This window comes from Pinus tabuliformis, chromosome 7 (genome assembly GCF_031772625.1).
Source record: "Pinus tabuliformis cultivar Carrire ecotype Pingquan chromosome 7, CPIR1, whole genome shotgun sequence".
In the NCBI taxonomy this organism is placed as follows: domain Eukaryota; kingdom Viridiplantae; phylum Streptophyta; class Pinopsida; order Pinales; family Pinaceae; genus Pinus; species Pinus tabuliformis.
In genome coordinates this window covers 1,639,843,698-1,639,857,242 of record NC_142293.1, presented here as the reverse complement: position 1 = coordinate 1,639,857,242, position 13,545 = coordinate 1,639,843,698, and the positions used below count along the sequence as shown (strand labels likewise).

Below are 13,545 nucleotides of genomic sequence, written 5' to 3'. Positions count from 1 at the left end.
AACTCAAGCTTAGGATCGAAGACAATTCTTCCAATTCCACGAATCATGTGCTATCGTGACAAAATATTTGGATCACTGGATTATTTCGAATAGGGAGATTTTTACGTGCCCGCATTCTATATTAGATGATGTTCTATTTTGTGCTAAAAATATTATTTTTTGATTTTGCAGGCCTAGGTTCAATTTCATTGAGCAGGCCAGGTTCAATTACGTTGTGCAGGCTACGGTTTGATTTCAGCTTCAACTTCATTTTGTAAGAACAAGTTTATATTATAAATTTTTTATCGTGAAGTGTACAAATCGTTCAATTCTATAGTGATCACGTAAATATCTGTAAACCGACGCTGATAATCTCTGTAACCTGCGCCGATAATCTTTGTAATACCATTGTCTCTTTCAAATTTGGTATTATATCATTATAATTGTGTAGGTTATTGATTTCTCTTTTTTTTTTTTTTCTTTTTTTTTTCCGAGAAAAATCATGATAGATTATATTAAGAAAATATAATAATCTGAATACATAGAAAGAAGTCAGCAAATTTCTGATGCTGTTAAGTTTTAGGTGTGTCCAAGCTACTGATTACCAGATACCAAAGAAAGTATTTTCTTATCAGTCCAATTACTTAAGCACGAGATAAACACTATTGAAACGTCAATAGATAACGGTGATTTCAAATAAATAAAATCTTAAAAAATAAGAGTCATACCGACAAGTAACATTTCGATGAAGGCACCCAAAGATTAGAGCTTCCTGTGTCGAAAATTACAGTGAACTTCTGAGGAGGAGTACCAAGACCAATTTCTCCATAATACTGAGCATCCAAGTAATTCTTCAGAGGAACATATTCTCCTTTTGCAGATTCGGAGTAGCCCAAATCCCCTCTCAGACCATACCTTCTATTAGCTTCATTAGAAAGCCCCCCTTCCCTTGCAACAATCCTTGCAGCCTGTAAAGTTTTTTGATCCAATCCCTTTTTCTTCAATTCAATTCTTGCTAAGCCGTCATTAGCCGCACAAACCGATGTTAAGACGAGAAAAGCAAGGCCAATATAAACGATAAAAGCCATTTGATCCAGGTTGCAAAGTTTCCTGCGGTCAGAGAGCAGAGATCTCATATATATTTTACAACGTATGGCTCGAATAAAATCTCTCAAAAAACATAATTATCAGCCAAATGCTATTCACACATCCGAACAAGAAACTTGGCCATTAACGTAAGATTTGGCAAACCTAGCTCTAATCCAACCCATGCTCCTACAGAAGTCGCTAAAGAAAGCCTTTGTTCAGAGCATTTCAACAGCATAAATATTATTAAACCCTGGCCAGCCCTCAAATTTCAATTCCCAGCAAACTAATTAACGAAATCCAGCTGAACTTTCAAATTGCATGTTTAAGCAAGAGCCACGAAAATATTCACGAAACTCCACCAGAACAAGGAATTTTACAGCAATTCAAGGACAGAAATCTAACTAAAATATATTAAAAAACCTCAGAAATTTTGAAACTAAATCTTCATCAAATTAACCAAAAGAAGGCTCATTGATCATCATTTGAATTCTATTAAAAGAGTCAAAGCTTATTTTGCTCAAAATGACACTGGATCTTCATCAAAAGAACCATAATAACGCTCATTGATAATTATTTGAGCTCTAAATAAAACATATTAAAAGCATCAAAGCCTATTTTGCTCAATATAAACCTAAATCTTCATCAAATGAACGAAAATAAAATTCATCAATTGTAACACCCCTCTTGAAAATTCCATGTAATAAAAGTTAATAGAGGAAAAATAATAACCACGGTTATGGGACACTTATTCCAAGTTGAATTTTGGGAAAAATAATCTTAATGTCGGTGTTCATTTGGTTTATTATGGCTAAAGAAAATGGAAAAGACAATGGAAAAGGATTTGTAAATGCATGAGATGTTAATTGGCATTTTATTTATGAAAATACAGGAAATTAGGAGAAAAGGAAGTTGAAAGGTCACAGATTGCATGTGAGGAGTAAAATGAAGGAAAATAATGGAAAATTGAAGAAAATAGAGGCCTCATTAATAAAAGGCTTCTAAGGATCAATTGGTACATTTTCTCAGTTCAGTTTTGGATATCTCTCTCTATTCTCTCTCCCTCACTCTTGGACACTTAGATTTTTCTTGGAGTACTTTCGCATTGGATCAACGAAAGCAAAGAAAGCAAGAGGAAGCAAAGTTCAAGCAGGGAAGAGTAGGATCAAGCAACTACAAGAAGATTATTTGCCAGTATCTATTTGCATGTGTGATTTCCTTACTAGTTTTGGCATGCATGGTTATGCATGTGTGTTCTTGGTTCTCTTGATACCATGGGCATGGGTTTTTCCAATAGTGACAATGCTCTCCAACCTTGCCTTGCCATTTTCGGATAGCCATGGTGTGATGGGTTCTCATGTTTTAGGTTGAGTTGGATTGTTGGGTGGATTCGAAACTGAGTGAAATGGATCTATGGAATAAAGAACACATGACCTAGTGACCCCTGAACTAGGCTATGGGTTGCCGTAAAGCCGAATGTTGTGTTACCTTGGTGGGCCTAGGAATCCTCCACCAGTGAATGGCGGGATATACGGTAAGCCTAGAAGTGGGTGCTCTCCATCAGGCCTAGGAATCTCGGGATGAGATATACGGTAAATCCTGGAGAGTGGAGTCTCGATTGGGCCTAGGAATCCTAGGATGGGATATAAAATAAAGCCCAAAGACTAGAGTCTCAGTTAGGACCTAGTGATCTAGTGTGGATTGTAGTAAATCGTAGAGACTAGGAGACAAGAAAATTCCTCACGGTGTAGGTGGAGAAACTCCAGTGGCATCCATGCTTATTTTGGCCTAGTGATCGGGTGAGGATTGCAATAAAGCTTAGTTATATTGATGAGGGTGAGGTGGTGTAGCCTCGGGAAGCTTTGGTTGAGTTTTGGTTATGATTCCCACATTCATATTTGGAATATAGCACGAGGATGATTGGCTGAAAGAAAGATTTGGTTCAGCGAATCTATGGTCGGGTGGTTCGTGGAAGTCCCATACCCTATTGGCTTTTGCATCCATTAATAAGAGTTCCTTTCCTTGGTATTTTATGAGAAAATGTGCTAGTTTATATGTGGAATTTATGGATGATGTATCCCTATTATTTCTGTTTTTTATATGCTGGTTATGAGTATGTTTTATGACACTAATGATATATGGATTTCATTATGTTTCGATTTGTAAATGAATGAAAAATGAATATATGACCTAATAGATGATAATGAAACTAAAGTGACAAGGCATAGATTCTTCTTAATGATTCTCATATAAGTATGCGATCCTTATGCTTAGATATGTTATTATGACCTGTAGAATGCATATTCGTGACATGTTTGATGAAATGCCTATCATGCCTAGTAGGGTTCCAGTCAAGTCTTTGTTAAAATATTCTCATTTGTATCATTGTATTGATGTTTCTTTTCATTCATGAAGGTTTCATGGAGTTCTGGGTAGTGGCCTGAGTCCTTACCTTGAAAAGTTGGCACAGAATCCAGGGTCACAGGCTCAGAACTAGTTGAAAGAGACCCCAGTCGCTTGCATGCCCAAGCTATGCGAGCAACTGGAGGGCCCCAGATGCATGCGTGCCCATGTCATGGGAGTGGCTGAGGCTCTAGGGCTGTGAAGTGTTAAGTTGTCTCAGGGGTTGATCACTTGGAAGGGTTGGTTGGCTCTTGTAGGTTCTGTAAAATGTGCAAAAGGTCAAATTGGTTGTGTTGTGTTGGTTCCACTTCCTTAAATGTACATGGGGAGTTGAATAAGATTGTAGTAACCTCCTGTCACATGTTTACCCTAGTAGACAAGTTAACTTGGGTAAATGTTGTTACAAAGTGGTATGAGAGCATGGTTCACCCCTTGGACTAGATGGGTGGTGTGTTGGTCATACATTCATGTTGGCTGCATATGTGTTTCTTATACTTGTGGTATATTTAGTTGTTGTGTATACATGGTGTTGGTAATGGTTGCGTTTGTATTACCACGTGGAAGTTGGTGGTGTGTTGTTGGATGTGTTTATCATGAGTATAGGTCGGTTAGGTATGTTATAGTTTTCATGCATGAGGTCATGATGTGTGGTTGATAGGGTCATGCATTGATGACTGGAGTATGGTTAGGGTGATATCTATATGTTGTTATGATTATGTTTATACATGTATTTTGCTAATCTGGTTGATATTATAGACAAGATATACTATCTGACCTACACTGAGGTGTGTTGATTATGTTTATATTTTGGTTTAGATGACATGGTATGTTTGGAAGGAAAGAGATCATGATGACTAGCAAGATGGTAGACTATAGTTCACAAGAATCTCCGTATGGATCAGATGAGAAGCGTGGTGTTGGGCATTCTTCTGACTTAACAGACACATTGAGAAGCTAGAAGAAAGAATTAAGAAGTTGCAAGACAGATAATGATAGAATCATGTAGGCATAGCAGAAGCAAGCAGAAGTCAATGCAGTAATCCTTCAAAGTTTGTTAGACTTAAAAAGATAGGGCCCACTTCGGATCAACCATAGACAAGAGGACATAACTAATGGGGCATATGGAAATATATCTCATGGTGGGCACAAGTTAGATATGGATGACACGATTAGAGATGGTAGGTTCTTGGATACTCTGGATGTTCTCGTTCTGACATACACTATGATCATCATATTTATCATCCTTATAGGAGGAGTGACAGGGGATATTTCCCAGATGAGTTTGAGAAAGCTAAGCCACCTACTTTTGATGGATATTTGAAGAAGCTAGAGGATGCAAAGGCTTGGTTACTTGGGATGAAGAAGTTCTTTGAACTGCATGATTACTCAGAAAAAATGAAGGCCAGAATAGTGACATTCAGTCTTAAAGGTAAAGTAGATATCTAGTGGGAAGATGTAAGGTGAGTTAGAGACATTAAAATGGAAGAGTTGAGTTGGCATGAATTCAAAAGACTCCTTAGGAAGAATTACTTATCAAAAAGGTACCAAGACAGTAAGGCCAAAGAATTTTACAAGCTAAAGATGGGATCAATGATAGAGGAGGAGTATACGACTAAGTTTCTGGAACTATTAAGGTATGTACCAAATCTTAAGGATGATAAGGCTAAAGTTCAAGGATTTGTTAGTGGATTACCATTAAATTTTAGAGATTGGATTGAGTATGATGAGCATCGGTCACTTGAGGACGTTATTGGGAAATTGAAGCATTGCTATGATCAGTCAAATCGTAAGAATGAATCTCAATAAGGATGGAAAAGGAAAGATAAAAGTAAAGGTAAATGGTAGCTGAAAATAACAAGGCCTCATAATCTAGAAGAGAAATAAAAAGTTGCACCATACAAGAAGTTCAACGTAGCTAGATAGGGACATTGGTCACAACAAAAAAATAGAGGTGATGGTATAGGATAGTTGGAGTGTTAGACATGTGGTAAAGAACATCTTAAGAGATATTGTCTGCAGAATCAGGGTGGTAGGCCTCATATCTATAGTGCATAAGAGACACAAACTGTTGGGGATGTTGGGCATAACATTCTTCGTATCTATGTTGTGTTGGATAATAAGCAGGCAAAGCACCAAGCAACTGTGATCAAGATGGATGGTAAGCTTTGTGATCAAGTTGTTTCCATTTTGATCGTCCCTGGATCTAGTTATAGTTATGTTAGTCCTAATTTGATGGATAAGTGTGGTTTGAATAAAGGAGTGCATACAAAATCCTGGTTAGTGTAGTTGGCTACATGTACAAAGAAGAGAGTATATCATTGGGCAAGAGCTTGTGCATTCAAGTTGAATAGTATGCCTACATAAACACACTTGAATGTATTTTCGTTGGGGTCATATAGTATGCTATTGGGTATGGACTAGATATATCTTCATAGGACCAAAGTGGATTGTCATGAAAAGTCCATTGAGTGTTTGGATGAAAACGAAGAACAAAGAATATTATAGGGTAAGAAGAAGGAAACATCAGTTAGAATGCTGATAACTATGCAGGAAAAGTGTAGTTGTAGAAAAGGGTGTGTGTTATTTGTAGTGCATATTTCTAGTGAAAAAGGTAAGGATGTTAAGGATCCAGAGGTATTGAGCAAGTACCCGATCTTGCAGCAGTTTCAGGATGTGTTTCCAGTAGAGTTTTCAGATTTTCCATCTCACAAGGAAGTATATTTTTCTATTGAGTTGGTACCAGGGGCAGCACCAACATTAAAGGCACCTTATAGGATGAGCACTCTAGAGTTAGTGGATTTGAAGTTGCAGTTCAAGGAGATGCTTGAAAAGGGATACATTAGGCCAAGTGTATCACCTTGGGGTGCACCCATATTATTTGTGAACAAGAAGGACAATACTCTAAGGTTATGCATTGATTACATGTAGTTGAACAAGGTGACCATCAAGAACATGTATCTGGTGCCAGGGATTGATGACTTGTTTGATCAGTTGAAGGGAGCAATAATGTTCTCAAAGATATATTTGAGATCCAGATATCATCAAGTATGCATTAAGGAAGAGGACATATGCAAGACAACTTTCTAGATTAGGTACATGCATTATGAGTTTGTTGTAGTTCCATTTGGTTTGACTAATTATCTAGCTACCTTTATGTGCTTAATGAATAGTGTGTTTCATCCTTATCTGGACAATTTTGTTATCGTGTTCATTGATGACATCTTGATATATTATAAAAATGAGGAAGAGCATGTCGACAATTTAGTAGCAATGTTGAGATTGCTGAGAGAGCATCAGTTGTATGCTAAGCTTAGCAAATGCAGTTTTTTTTAGACAAAGGTACATTACTTGGGGCATGTGGTCTCCAAGGAAGGTATAGCAGTGGATCCAAAGAAGATAAGGGCCATCATGGAGTGGGCAACTCCTAGAAATGTGGAAGAGGTAAGCTCATTTATGGGGCTAGTGGGTTAGTATAGGAGGTTCATCAAGAAATTCTCTTGGATTACATATCCTATTACGTCATTGCAGAGGGAAGGTAAGAAATTTGAATGGATAGAGGAACGTGCAACAAGTTTTGGGCAGTTAAAGTAGTTGTTGACAAATGCTCCAGTGTTAAATATTATAGATCCAAACAAAGAGTTTGTGGTATGCACAGATGCTTGCAAGAGAGGACTAGGTGGAGTTCTTATGTAGGAAGGTCAAGTGGTATGCTATGAATCACAGAAATTGAATGAGCACAAGCAGAATTATCTGACACATGATCTTGAGTTGGCAGCGATCATTCATGCGTTGAATATGTGGAGGCACTATCTTCTTATCAGGAGGTTTGTATTGATGAGTGATCACAGTGGGTTGAGATACTTGTTTGAACAACCGAACTTGAATGCCAAGCAAGCTAGATGGTTGGCCACGATCAGTGAGTTCTATTTCGAGATCAAGTACATCAGGGGTAAGGAGAACAATGGTGCAACTACTCTTAGCAGGTGGATACAGGTGAATCATATAGCAGCTATGAGTTCTTATGGGATAGAGTTACATGATCATATCTTATAGGTAGGTTAATATGATGACACGTACACGGAGATTATGCATAAGTTACAACAAAGTACAAGTATAGGTACAGTTGCGGGTATAGGAGATCAGGACGTGGACTATTGTCTTACAACATATGGCTTGGTCAAATTTAGGAACATGATATATGTGCCAGACAATACTAAACTCAAGAAGCACATCTTGAGGGGATTTCATGCTAAGCCATATTCAGGTCACCCGAGGTATCAAAAGACATTGACAGAAGTGAAGAAGTTTTATTACTGGTTGAATCTAAAGAAGGACGTGGAGGAGTTTGTGGATAGATGCTTGGACTGTTAGTAGGTAAAGGAAGAATGTAAGCATATTTCGATTCCAAAGTGGAAATGAGAGCTCATTTCCATGGATTTTATGACAATTTTGTCAAGGACATGTAAACAACATATGGTTATGGTAGATATGTTAACAAAGGTAGCACACTTCATTCCAGTGAAGTCTACTTATTTAGCTAGTGATGATCATAGGTCTTCATCAGAGATGTGGTCAGATTGCATGGTATTCCAAAGAAGACTGTGTTAGACATGGATACTAAGTTCACTTCCAAGTTTTGGAAGGAGTTATTTGCAGGTTTAGGGATAGAGTTGGCCTTCGGTACAACTTATCATCCACAGACAGATGGACAGACAGAGAGGGTCAGCAGGATATTGAAAGATATGTTGAGGATGTATGTGATGCATTAGCAACAGAAGTGGGAAGAGTATCTTCCACTGGTTGAGTTCGCTTACAACAATGGGAATCAAGAATCTTTGAGGATGAGTCTATTTGAGACATTGTATGGGTGGAGTTGTATACTCCTATCAGTTGGAGTGATCCAATTAACATTGTGGTAATTAGACCAGACATATTGATAGAAATGGAATAGGAAATGCAGGTAATAAAGAAGAATCTGAAGACAACATATGACAAACATAAAATTTATGCAGACTCGAACAGGCTGTTTAAGGAGTTTCAGTTGGAAACAGGTGTACTTGCGCATCAAACCAAAGAAGTGCTCCTTGCGGATTGAATCATGTGCCAAGATGGCACTTTGATTTTGTGGACCTTTCAAAATTTTGAAAGGATTAGACTAGTAGCCTATCGAGTTTCACTGCCTCCAACAATGAAAGTCCATGATGTTTTCCATGTGTCATTGCTTAAAAAATATGTTAAATATGTTGATCATGTGATTAACTAGTTTGTATTACAGGTGGAGCCAAATGGAGAATTCTAGTCAAAACATTAGTGTATATTGTAGAGAAAAATGCTTTGAAACCGAGCAATTGAGCAAGTTAAAGTGCAGTGGAAGCACTTTAGGCTCGAAGAAGCTACATGGGAGATAATCTATCATATATGGGCTATGTATCCTTCTCTATTTGCTGGTTGAGTGAATGTTTTTGGTATATCCTTTGGTGTGATGTTTTGGTATATGTACATGTGTATATGGATGTAAATACCTCCATGAGTTGTGTTATAAAGCTCCAATAAGTAGTATGGGTGTCATGTCATTATGGTTTCCATGTTATCATGTTGGTTTTCTTTTCAACATGTTGATCATTGTAAATACCACATCAAGCTAAGTTATAAAGCTCCATGGGTAGTATGTTTTGCTTGTAGTAGTCTTGTTGGTTGTAGGTGTTGTTGAACCGAGGACAGTGTTGCCCCAAGGGGGAGAGTTCTGGAACAACCCTAGTGAAAATTCCATGTAATACAAGTTAGTAAAGGAAAAATAATAACCACAGTTATGGGACACTTATTCCAAGCTGAGTGTTGGGCAAAAACATCCTAGTGTGGGTGTTCATGTGGTTTATTATGGCTAAGGAAAATGGAAAAGGCAATGGAGAAGGCTTTGGAAAGGCATGAGGCATTAATTGACATTTTTTTATGGAAATAAAGGAAATTAGGAGAAGAGGAAGGTGAAAGTTCACAGGTTGCATGTGAGGATCAAAATGAAAGAAAATAATGGAAAATTGAAGAAAATAGAGGCCTCAATAATAAAAAGGATTCTAAGGATCAATTGGTACCTTTTGTTAGTTTAGTTTTGGAGCTCTCTTTCTATTCTCTCTCTCTCACACTCTTGGACACTTAGAATTTTCTTGGATCACTTCAGCATTGGATCAAGGAAAGCAAGGAAGGTAAGAGAAAGAAAATATCAAGCAAGGAAGAGCATGATCAAGCAACCATAATGAGATTATTTGAAGGTATCGATTTGCATGTGTGATTTCCTTTCTATTTTTTGTGTGCATGGTTATGCATGTGTGTTCTTGGTTCTCTTGTTGTCATGGGCACGGGTTTTTCTAGGTGTGATAATTTTTTTTAGCCTTACATTTCCATTTCTGGATAGCCATGCTGTGATGGGTTCTCATGTTCTTGGTTGAGATGGATTTCCAGATGGATGTGAAACTGAGTGATATGGATCTTTGAAAGAAAGAACACATGGCCTAGTGACCCTTGAACTGGACTGTGGGTTGTGGTAAAGCCAAATTTTGTGTTACCTCAGCGGGCCTAGGAATCCTCGACCAATCAATGCCAGGATATACGATGAATGCTAGAGGGTGGAGTCTCGATTGGGCCGAGGAATCTCAGGATGGGATATACAGTAAAGCCCAAAGACTAGAGTCTTGATTAGGGACTAGTGATCTGATGTGGATTGCGATAAAGCATAGAGACTAGGAGACGGGAAAATTCCTCATGGTGTAATAGGAGAAAATCCGATGGCATCCATGCTTGTTTTGGCTTAGTGATCTGGTGAGGATTGCAGTAAAGTCTGGTTCTATTGATGAGGGTGAGGTGGTTTAGCCTCGTGAAGCCCTGATTAAGTTTTGGTTATCGGTCTCATATTCATGCTTGGAATATGGCATAGGGCTGATTAGTTGAAATAAATATTTGGTTCAACCAATCTATGGTCAGGTGGTTCGTTGAAGTGCCATACCCGTTTGGATTTGTCATCCATTAATAAGAGTTCATTTCCTTGGTATTTTATGAGCAAATGTACTAGTTCATATGTGGAAATTATGACTGATGTATGCCTATTATTTATGTTACTTATATATTGGTTATGAGTATGTTTTATGATAGTAATGATGCATGGATTTCATCATGTTTTGATTTGTAAATGAATGAATAATGAATATATGACCTAGTAGATGATAATGCAACTAATGTGATAAGGCATTAATGCTTCTTAGCGATTCTCAGATAAGTATGGGACTCTTATGCTCAGATATGTTGTTATGACCTATAGATCGCATATTCATGACATGTTTGATGAAATTCCTATCATGGCTAGTAGGGATCCTGTCATTTATTTGTTCAAATATTTGCGTTTGTATTGTTGTCTTGATGTTATTTTTCATTCTTGAAGGTTTCATGGAGTGGCCTAATTCCTAGCCCTAAAAAGGTGGTAAGAAATTCGGGGTTGCAGGCTCAGAACTCGCTGAAAGAGACCCCCATTGCTTGCATGCTCATGCTGTGAGAGTGACTTGAGGCTTTAGGGAAGTGAAGTGTCAAGTTGTCTTAGGGGTTGATCACTTAGAAGGGTTGGTTGACTCTTGTAGGTTCTATGACATGCGTAGAAAGTCATATTGGTTGTGTTGTGTTAGTTCCGCTTAACTATACATGGGGAGTTGAATCAGATTCTAGTATCATCTCGTCACATATTTACCCCAGTGGACCGCTAACTTGGATAAATGTTAGAGGAGTGTGTTACAACAATCATCATTTAAATAACAAGCTAAAATTTAACACACATTTTTACCATTCCATCTTAAATCTTATAAATTTAAACAAAATTTGCTTAATCTTCACAATAATTGCTCGTTTAAAACAAATTGTTGCAAATATTTCATCAAAATCATCCTCAAACCTCAAATTCCTTGACGGAGCCTTTAAACCGGAAGAATGACAGAACAATTTGAATTTAACAAAATACGGCCATTTCTTGATCAAAATTTTCAGACTCCGCCGAGACTTACTTCGAAACGGAAATCAAGAAAAGAAATGCAGCAGCTGAGGGAAATAAATTCAAGGAAACATCCATCTTACCTCCAAAATCCATGCATACACACAAAGATACGAGAGCAATGTTGGGTTCCCCTTTTTAACAGAATGCAACAACCATAACTGCAGTAACTTCACTTGGATTACTTTAACAATGATCTAGTTAGTTGTCTCACTTTGTACGATACATACAATATCAGAATCTATGTGTCGAAAAAAAATTGATTTAGCATGGAGCGTCGAGTTGTTGATTTTGGGACACAAAAGCCATGGGTTGGATTTCGTGCCAAGGGTCGAGTTTGGTGAGATAATTTTAGTGTAATGATTTTGTTTAAAAGGGAATGGTGGGAATGTTGAACTTAAAAATATGAACTTGTAAAATGACATGAAGAGTTCTTTAATTTTGACAGAGTAGGATGGATTTGAAAAATGAGATAAAGTGTCACTAATCCAATCAATACATATGGTAACAATATTATTAATAAAAAAAAATTATCAACACATCAAGATTACACGGACTTAACTCTAAACAATACCATTTACACTGTAGATACAACAGTATATATACATAACATGATCTTTCTAATTAAATTCCAGGTCATCTGTTTTTCAGTCACTGTTTGGTGACATCATTAATTACCCGTGCGATGAGATTTCCCTCCACATCACTTGCTACCAGTCTCGATGTTATGCATTCTCTTTGATTTTTTTAACAGACTCAAAAATTTATGGTTTATCACATTGGCATTGATATTTTTGGTTGCGGTATTGAATGCCTGCTCTGTCCCTAGTACGTGGCATAGGCAAGTTTGTCCGGCCACAACTGCTACCTTGGGTCTCTCATCGCATCGACGGTGGAAGGTCTGGTGCGTGATCCTATGGCTTGGGTTCATCCAAAGAATTTCACATTCATGTATGCGGAGTCTATGCCTCATTTCACTCTTTCTTCCTTGGCTTCTGCTTCGGTTCCTCTTCCCTTTCGCAGGCTTGCTCATTCTGTCGATCCATGACTACAATGCAGATGAAGGATTCTCAGGGATCAATTTATGGCTTTCCCTCTGGCATTTGTATTCCGGGTAAGCTTGGCAACCCATTGCGTCTCTGTTATGTTATATATATTTGTTTTTATAACTGACCGATTATTTCTGGTTATGGCGGCTCAGTTCTAACAATAGTTATGGTGTATCTTTATCTGTAGGAGTCTTGGCTACAGATCCGGGGGCTATGTATGGTTACCGCATGGTGACCTTCATGAGCGAGTACTTCCTGAACGAATGCAACAACCGAGGGTTTTTCCGGGTAAGATTGTCTCCAACCTGGTGCTCGTTCGTCAGGGGTGAATTCTCTTGGCTATTCGAGGCTGGAGCTTCATTTCTCTTCCAAGTAGTATTAATCATTTTCTCAGTTATAAGTTATTTGGTATCAGGCGATCGCCTACAGAGGTTTAGGATTTGTATATACGAACCTCCCTCTATATAATCGAGGGTTTTTGTTTCTGGTTGCGGTCCTGAGACGATGGTCGTGCCGACATATATATTTTTTCCATGTTAAATGTATTTTGTGAAGGGTTCTACCTCTCTGGTTAAGACCTATTGAGCCAATTTGGTAGACTTCTTGGGGTTCAAGCCGTGTAATATTTTCTTTATGTTCTAAGGTTCTGGATGCTATGAAATGTAAGTTTGAGAATCTATGTCGATATATAAAATCTTTGCTGCTCCTTGAGCTATTCATGGTATTTATTGTTCTTAGTTCTTGTACCGTTTTTTAGAATGGTTGGGATTCGTGGCATTACCATGATTCAGGGTTTTCGATTATTATTTTTGCCTTTCAAATCACTTGGCTATGTAATAAATTTGATCTTGTATTTGCTCGGTTCTTTTTGTAATGTAATATCTGGTACTTATCGAATAGCTTATTCGAAGAATGGTTATGTCAGAATAGACAGTCTGGGGGTTTCATACCCATATAGGGTTTAATAATAGTCCATTTCCGGGTGCACTAGCCCAATGAGGC

At 37.8% G+C, this 13,545-nt stretch overlaps 1 pseudogene; it reads right to left on the bottom strand.

Annotated features, from left to right (window-relative positions):
- Positions 1 to 701: 701 nt before the first annotated feature.
- On the bottom strand, positions 702 to 1,067 carry LOC149254650 (aspartic proteinase oryzasin-1 pseudogene; annotated as a pseudogene).
- Between the last annotated feature and the right edge of the window lie 12,478 nt (positions 1,068 to 13,545).